An 8267-nucleotide genomic window follows, 5' to 3' on the forward strand; every position below is an offset into this window, starting at 1 on the left:
GGCTGGTCCGGTGCCTCGGGGGTCTAACACATGGAGACAGCTAATCTGTGTGACGGTGGGTTTGCTGTCGGGTGCATAGTGCCAGGTCACGAATCACAGCCACGGGGAGCAGAAGAGGATTCGCTTTTGATCTTGACGCATTAGCTGCTGCTGGGATGAAAAAGGCAGGATATGACATATTTTCACCGGGACTGTGATGGGCTTCGGAAGCCACAGAAGATCACCAGGCCACTATTTGAAGCCCTCTCACTTTACTTTAAAGCAGGCAGAGAAAACAGGACTACCAATTTCTTTTTTTTTTTGGGGGGGGGGGTGGGGGGGTGCCTTTTCATTTGTCAAACCTCCATAGCAGGATTAAGATACAATGAGACTATTTGGCACAAGACAGGCAGAGGCAAGAGAGGTAGGGACAGCACTTCTTGGGAAGAACGGGAACGGTGTGGAATGCAGAAGGAAAACAATGCAATGTTATCTCTGCCTCTTTCATTGGGACCCTGCTGGTTTTTTCTCTTCGACTCTGCATCCCACCTAACACACCTGTGAAAACACCAGCTGGGCAGCCAAGAGCACATATTTGCAATGAATACGGTGGTGGGAAGGGCTGACCAAGAACGAACAAAAGAAAGGAGAGAAAGAAATGCTAGTAATTGCTTTTATGCAAGAGCTCCAAAGCGCTGACAAATATGCCAGTGTTGCAAACCTGCAAAACACCTGAAATTCCCAGAAAAAAAGTTCCTCTCCTGCCTCATTTTATACAACCTGCTAAGCAATTTACATGCAACGTAAGCCAAAAGTTGGAAGGGTAAAAATATAGGGTTCTGAATAAAACTAGACTCAACTTATCAGCAAAAAAGCCACTGATATATTACTTTCAGGAGCACGTACACAGTCATGAATACTCAGAGCACCCCAAAACTAAGTTAAAAATATGACACAAAGCTCAAGCATGCTTGGCAAGGACAAAATCTCCACTGATTTCAGCTGTTCAGTGCTAGTATTTCTCTGTTAAGTTTGTAAAATACATTATTTTTAAGCTATAAAAAGCTGCAATTACAAGTCGGTTTCTTACGGGAGAATAAGAGGCGCATCCCTAGCAGAAGGGTCACCCCTGCCTTGGCAAGGCTCAGAGCTCTGCTGTATGATGTGGACAGGCAGGAGTTTTTCAGAGACATTGGACACCACAGTATTCTGCCCTTGTTTTTTTTTTTTAATGGATAGAGCAAAGATTTCCCCACCCCCAAGTCTCCTGAAAGGCAGCTGAACCATTTTGCCCAAGACTAAAACAAACCCGTACATCTAATAAGAGCTGAAGCAGAGCCCGTACGACTGCAGCCCAAGATTTGATACTCAAAATAGGGAGCTGTTAGACAACCTTGTTGATAGCTTGTTCTTACCAGACCTGCCCACGACACACTGGTGCCTGCAAGAGTGCAGGTACTAAGGACAAGGTATTTTGCAGGTATTTTTTTTAAGCAGAAAGCTCACCAGCACGATCTCCTTGAAAATATGGATCTAGGCAATGGCAGTGGACACGTGGAGAGGAGCAACACAAGAAATAATTCAAAACCTGAAAAAGTCTCTGCATCCCTTCCAGAAAGATTCTCAATTCCCTATCTGGAAGTAGGTCAAAGTTGAAAGGGGAAATATGTATATATATATAAAAATAATTAAAAAAAAAAATCCTCATTTGTCTCATCTAGGGTTGAAAAGAGAAGGAAATTTCATGACTGAAAGCAGCCGCTTGACTTTGCGGTGCAGCTTCCTATTGGTATTTGTTTGCCAGGCTCTAGTCCCTACGCTTCCTCCACTCATTGGGAAGATTTTGTACAGTGTATTTGTGAGGGATGATTGACTACAGGGAGTCTTTGTTGTACTATCTGCTGTAATTATTTTAATTCAAACACATTCCCTTATAGGACTGACATCATAAACGCTGTTTTCTATAACAAATAGCTGTCAAGGCTGTCAAGCAGATCTGCTTACTGTTTTATATCATTACGATATTTAATTTCAACTCTGCCTTCTTTGTCAAATGTTCTCAAGATTTCCTTTCCCTGGTAGCAGATCAGACAGACGCCTTCGGTTTCAAACAGATCATTCTTTAGGGTGAGGTCAGAAAAAAAGACAGAGGGAATTTGCAGTAAGATGCTCGCGTCCCAGTGGGAACTCATGGCCAGTCTTCACTTTCCTACAGCGCATTACTGCACATATGGGTGTTATTAGCTGCCAAGCCGGTTGGGTTTTATGACATGCTCAGACTCAAACCTTCTTAGTAATAAGATCACAGAGAAGCCTTTCTATTATCAGGCTTTAAACAGGACCAGGAGCCGATAGAAACAGGCAGCACTTAATTCCCAGCTTCTTCCTGTATTTCTCATTTATCTGACTTCCAGCCTTCCTTGTTAAATGAAAAGCCGTGGTTCAAAAATAAACACTTCATAGCCCTCAAAGGAGAAAGACTGTGGCGTGGTCCAGAGCCACCACCATGCAACTGAATTACTGGAGCACTTGGAGGCTTCGCGTTAGAACACAGCGCGTTTTGCTTAGAAAAAGGCAAGTTTCCGTGTCTGTTGCTCTCATTAGCTGCTCTGCCCTGACCTACAAACTCGCCTGGCTAACACCTGCTCTATTTGAGCCACCTCTGAATTTGCTCCTGCGATTCAAGGAATTCTCCTCGGCTTGCTGCTGACGTCTCAAACAACCTGATAAGACGAGGTACCAAGAACCCCAAATACCGTGTTTTTATTGTGGTTCATTGAAATGCAAATTATTTTGCAAAAAACAAAGCAGGGAGCTGCTCTGTTTCAGGAGAGTTTTGGAACTGAGTGCCCTGTCCCACACATAGCTTTTGACAACGAGAAGTGTCACTGATCCCTCTCCATTTATGTGACAGGGAAAGCACACGGAGTGTTTTACCCTGCCCATCTACGGGTGGACAGGAGATGCCGAATGGAAATGCAACAAGTCCAAAACTAATCTGACCTTTCTGTCGCTGCGGACAGACACACTAAACCCATTTTCTATGGGCTGGCGTGTGACATCTGAAACTGGTGTTAGATCTTGTGTGTGCTGCCAAGTCATTTTCACGGGCTCCTGGAAAACACGCCTGGATAGGAGGTTTCCAAAAGCCACCTTGGTATCTCATTGCCCTTTACATGCACAGGTCCATACAGAGGGAGTCACAAACGTCCATCCATCTGCTCCTATCTTTTCAGAGCAAGAGAAGAATAAAGCAGCAGAGTGTTCCTGGTGTGCAGGACCAGCCCAGAGGCAAGCAAGATGCCTGAAAGAGAGGGTGTTTCAGAGGGGGCTGAGCACAGCCCACCCTGGCCACAGCAGGCTGCAGAGACACCAGAGACCTCAAGACTCTCCCAGCTGCTCTCAGCGCTGCTGGGAAAGGTCCCTACCTTTCCAGAGGGCTCACTCCCAGTTCTCCAAGGCAGAAGCCACCTTCATGCTAAATATTCCTAGCGTGCCTGGTACAATGCAATCTTAATTCTGGGCTATTGACAGAAATCACAATTAATGAGAAGTGAGAGGCAGGCATGGCGCGACCGCTCTTTCCACGGCAGAATACGACTTCCCTACACGAACACCAGTGCACAGGCAGTCATAAACACAAAACAAACCCCCACTTCCCTCTGAAGGAATAAGCACAGCAAACGTTTCATTCACTCAACTACTGAGACGTGGGGCTGCAGCCTGTTAGGAGCCCTGCACATGCTCTGCTATTTGGAGCTTATCATTTAATTAAAAATAACACACAGGTTTGGGGGACCAAGCCAACGATGTACACCGAGCTGCTCTCCTTTCCCTCTGCGGTCTCTCTCTAGTCCTCCCTGCCTGCCATGTGTAGGTATATAATACTGTAACCTTGCTTTCCGGCACAAAAGTGCTATAAACCATCAATAAATTTTACTGACTTTCCAGTGACCTTCATGAGGACTGGAAGAGTCACATTTCACACCAAAGACGGAGCTGTAAATATATTATCTGTGCAGTAAACACAGTGCCGACAGCAGCAACTCACTCATGTCCCAGGGACCGCTCTGTGAGCACTGCCGCTGTGCTGAGATGGAGATTTATCTGCTGCTTCAAGAAGAACCTGGGCACAAAGGCAGAGCGGCTCACAGAAAGCTATCTTATTCCCAGCAGTTTCATGTCACCAGCAGCGGCTGCTGCCTCATTACAGAGCAATTCCCCTGCTCTGTGAGAAAGGCAGGGAACAGGAGCCAGGCTGGCAGGAAAGCAGAGATGCTAACTGCTCCTTCAGCGAGGCCCTGAGCCAGCAAAGCACTAAAATGTGTTGGAGTTTGACAACATGAGATGTCCTCTGGCTGCTACAGAGTTTTTGCAGACTCTGAGGTTAAGGTTTGGGGGGAGGGTTCTGAGATGAACATTAATTCACAGTTCCCCCAGCCATATAGATCTCTTACAAATTCAAGAGTATTCATACCCAACCAGATTTCTCACTGTTGTAGGTAAGCACAAGCCGACCCGTTACCAGCAGAAAAACAGACTGTCCTTACTCTGCTTTGGAGAGTAACTGCATCCTGGATGTACGATACCTGCAGCCCATGCTACTGCCATCCATCACTCAAATTAGCTGCTCCCAGGCTCGTACAGGTGTAGGTCACGGTGCTGCCACACGGCACAGCCACTATCTCAGTACTCTGTCCCGCCCAGGCACTCTACCAGCTGCTGCGCCTGGGCTCTGGGTTTCTGGGGATGCTGTTTGATGTAGATCCTCTCTCCAGTGCCTGCAATGGAGAAATGGGGCCCATGGTCCCAGTGCACTCTCTGAGCTCTTGCTGCTGATGGTTGCCCTCCGAGAGGGTGGCCGAGTTTCATTTAGCCCTGAGGATCACAGCAGCTATAGCCAACCAACCTGCAATGAACGGCCATTCAAAAGAGACCATCTTGTCTTACCAGGGATTTCCATTAAGGGAACAAAGAAACCTCTTTCCTGCTAAGCCCAAGGGCTGCGGAAAGTGAGGAGGAGGAGGAGGGCAGTGAGCCTGTTACCAACTGACTTCCCCTGCAAGGGTGAGGAGCAGCTCACACAGGACACAACCCAGCTCTTGCACCTTTCCCAGGGTTTAAATCTGTCCCATGAAATGGTCTGTTCTGTCCTATTTTGAATACTTCACGCACCCAAGGATGCACTCCTTTAAGGCGTTACCACTTCTCTGGATCCCCAAAGGGCAAGTGATTCGGCAGCATGGTGCCTGGACCACAGCCCCCTCCCCCAAAAGCCCAAAGCCCCTCAATATCTTTGTTTTTCCTCATCACCATGTGCCCTTCTAGCCTCTGCCACAAACATCCACCCTCTTGCACTCAATCCAGACTCAGCACGCTTGCATCAACCTGGACGTGTTGTTATTCTGTAATATTTCTTAAGGCAAAACCACATCTACAAGACAATCCCCAAGGATATATCCCTTTGTTTTCCAGCACGCGCTGCCAGGAGACATGCACGTGAAATGCCTGCTGCTATAATTGCGCCAAGAACAAGCAAGCCTCCGAGGGTTTAGCCGACAGCTTCCACGCCGGCTTCCCCGGCTCCATCACTCCTGCTGCTGGCAAGGGCTGGGACTACTGGGAAACCTGCCTGAGGGATATGAGGGTAAGGCAGGCTACTGGCCTGGCTCCCATCTCTTGTATCTGTCCTCAGATGTCCTTCCTTATCCTGCTGGCTGCATCTGGTCCTAAATCTTCAGCTTTCTCCCCAAGTAAAATAGCCCAGCTTGCCCTGGCATGGCCTGCTGCTTTGGATCATCCTCGTATCATCCCTGTGGAAAGATCCCAAATCTCCCTCCTGCTAAGTACAATCTCACTCCAGCTCCTCCAGAAGCTTTGGAGGACAGGGACAGCCCAAAATGTCATGCTGTGGCATGAGGCAGCAGCCTGTTTTGGGTCATTTGCCCACCCAGAGATCCCCGTGAACGCGTGCACAAAGACACGGCGTTCGCACAAACACAGGCTGCTCAGTTTGTAAAGGGTTAGCTCGTGAGAGTAAAGGGTTAGTTTTGTCTGGCAAAGGCTCCCAACCACCCCCCCACACCCCCCTCCCCGATTTATTTCTGCAATTGTAATTAAGGCCCTGACAAAGTGGTTTAGCTGCCTGAGTCTTTTGTTCAATTTATTGATTAGCTATTTCTCAGAAGTTCATTACCATCCAGAGGCTGGGAATTGGGAATTGGGTCTATGTGGTTTTTCAAGGCTTCATCTCTGCTTCAGATGATTAAATGCAGCCACAACACATCCATCCTGCATTGAACAGCTCTGCCCAAGGTCAAACATTCATGCAAAACAGGAGTGCATATCTGCATGTCTAAATATCATCTGCATGAATTTCCAAGAGGATGTTTTTAAAGCCTTCCCAGCAAGTAGGAAAGAAAATGTATTTATGGAGGTAAGCCGGGTCATATCTTAATGCTCTCAATACAATATCCTTTAATTATAAACTAATATATATAAAAAAAATCACAAGACCAACTCTCTCAAAGTAGGAATGGGGGAGGTGTGAAATTACAATTGGCACAAATTGGCAGCTTCTGCTCAGGAGCGGAGGGCTGAACGACAGGGTGGACAATTCTGCAAGACACAAACATGGAGGAAATACTAGATACCACCATCCATCTTATAGTGGGGGAAACAAAGGACTCCAGTACACAATGCTGTCCATCAGCAATCTTCATTAAGTTCAATATTTATCACAAGGACAACATACTGCACCCCCCCACCATCTCTTTTTAAGAAGCACAACCTGCTATATTTCCTTGAAAGATTGTCTAGGCAAATGAGATGCAGCAGGTTTCATCCAGCTTTCCATAGAGCATTTGTCATTAGTTAAGCTTGAGGAGACAGGATTTAGTAGAAGCTGTGACATGGTGAAAGCCTCAACAGAAGCTGAACGGCACAGCACTGGGAGGAAGGAAATTCTTGATGGAGATACCCAATAACTCATCCTATTCAATGTTTTTGGGGGTACTGACCATAGCATAAGAAAACAAATACACACCAAGGAAAGGTGCAGAGGGTCACCAGGGCAGGTGCCAGGGCAGCAGAGAGCTGGAAGCAGCGCAGGTCAGGCAAGGAGAGCTCAGGACTGGGGTCAGAGCTGGCTGTGTGCCCAGGTGGCCAAGAAGGCCAATGGCATCCTGGCCTGTATCAGCAATAGTGTGGCCAGCAGGAGTAGGGAAGTGATCGTGCCCCTGTACTCGGCCCTGGTGAGGCCGCACCTCGAATACTGTGTTCAGTTTTGGGCCCCTCACTACAAGAAGGACGTTGAGGTGCTGGAGCGTGTCCAGAGAAGGGCAACGAAGCTGGTGAAGGGTCTGGAGAACAAGTCTGATGAGGAGCGGCTGAAGGAATTGGGGTTGTTTAGCCTGGAGAAAAGGAGGCTCAGGGGAGACCTCATCGCTCTCTACAACCACCTGAAAGGAGGTTGTAGCGAGGTGGGGGTCGGTCTCTTCTCCCAAGTAACAAGCGCTAGGATGAGAGGAAACGGGCTCAAGTTGCACCAGGGGAGGTTTAGATTGGATATTAGGAAAAATTTCTTCACCGCAAGGGTTGTCAAGCATTGGAACAGGCTGCCCAGGGAAGTGGTTGAGTCACCATCCCTGGAGGTATTTAAATTATGTGTAGACGTGGTGCCTGGGGACATGGTTTAGTGGTGGACTTGGCAGTGCTCGGTTAATGGTTGGACTCGATGATCTTAAAGGTCCTTTCCAACCTGAATGATTCTATGATTCTAAGGCTTCTCAGCAGAAGAGACGAGCTCCAGTCCTGCTGCCCAGAGGTTCCTGGGTAGGATTTGATGGGCTGTGGTTGCAAGCAATGCTCTCCTTGACCTCATCTCGCACCCCAGTGATGGTCCCTTCCCCTCACTCCCTGCACCCTTCCCAGTTCAAGACTGCGCTACCCTTTCCTGAGCCTCCAATCTCCGAGGGACACAATCTCCCTCTCCTCCTGCCATTTGTCCTCCCCTCTCCCAGGGTCAAGACCAGACACAGAGATGCTGCACTGGGGGATAAACAAGAATTTCTGCTGCTAACTGGGAATTTCACCACTTGGAAGATCAATATGATGCCTGGAGGCAACAGGCATAGCATTTCCAGTAGAGGTAGAGACATCTGGCAGCTCTCATCACTTGTGTCCAAGAAAGTCACATCAACCTTCAACTAGAAGAGGCACAGGCTACAAAGGTGCCTGGGGGGAGCATAAGGGCCATCCTACAAGGGGAGATTAAAACAGTTTAAAGT

The sequence above is a fragment of the Aptenodytes patagonicus genome, chromosome 16 (assembly GCF_965638725.1).
Source record: "Aptenodytes patagonicus chromosome 16, bAptPat1.pri.cur, whole genome shotgun sequence".
Taxonomy (NCBI): domain Eukaryota; kingdom Metazoa; phylum Chordata; class Aves; order Sphenisciformes; family Spheniscidae; genus Aptenodytes; species Aptenodytes patagonicus.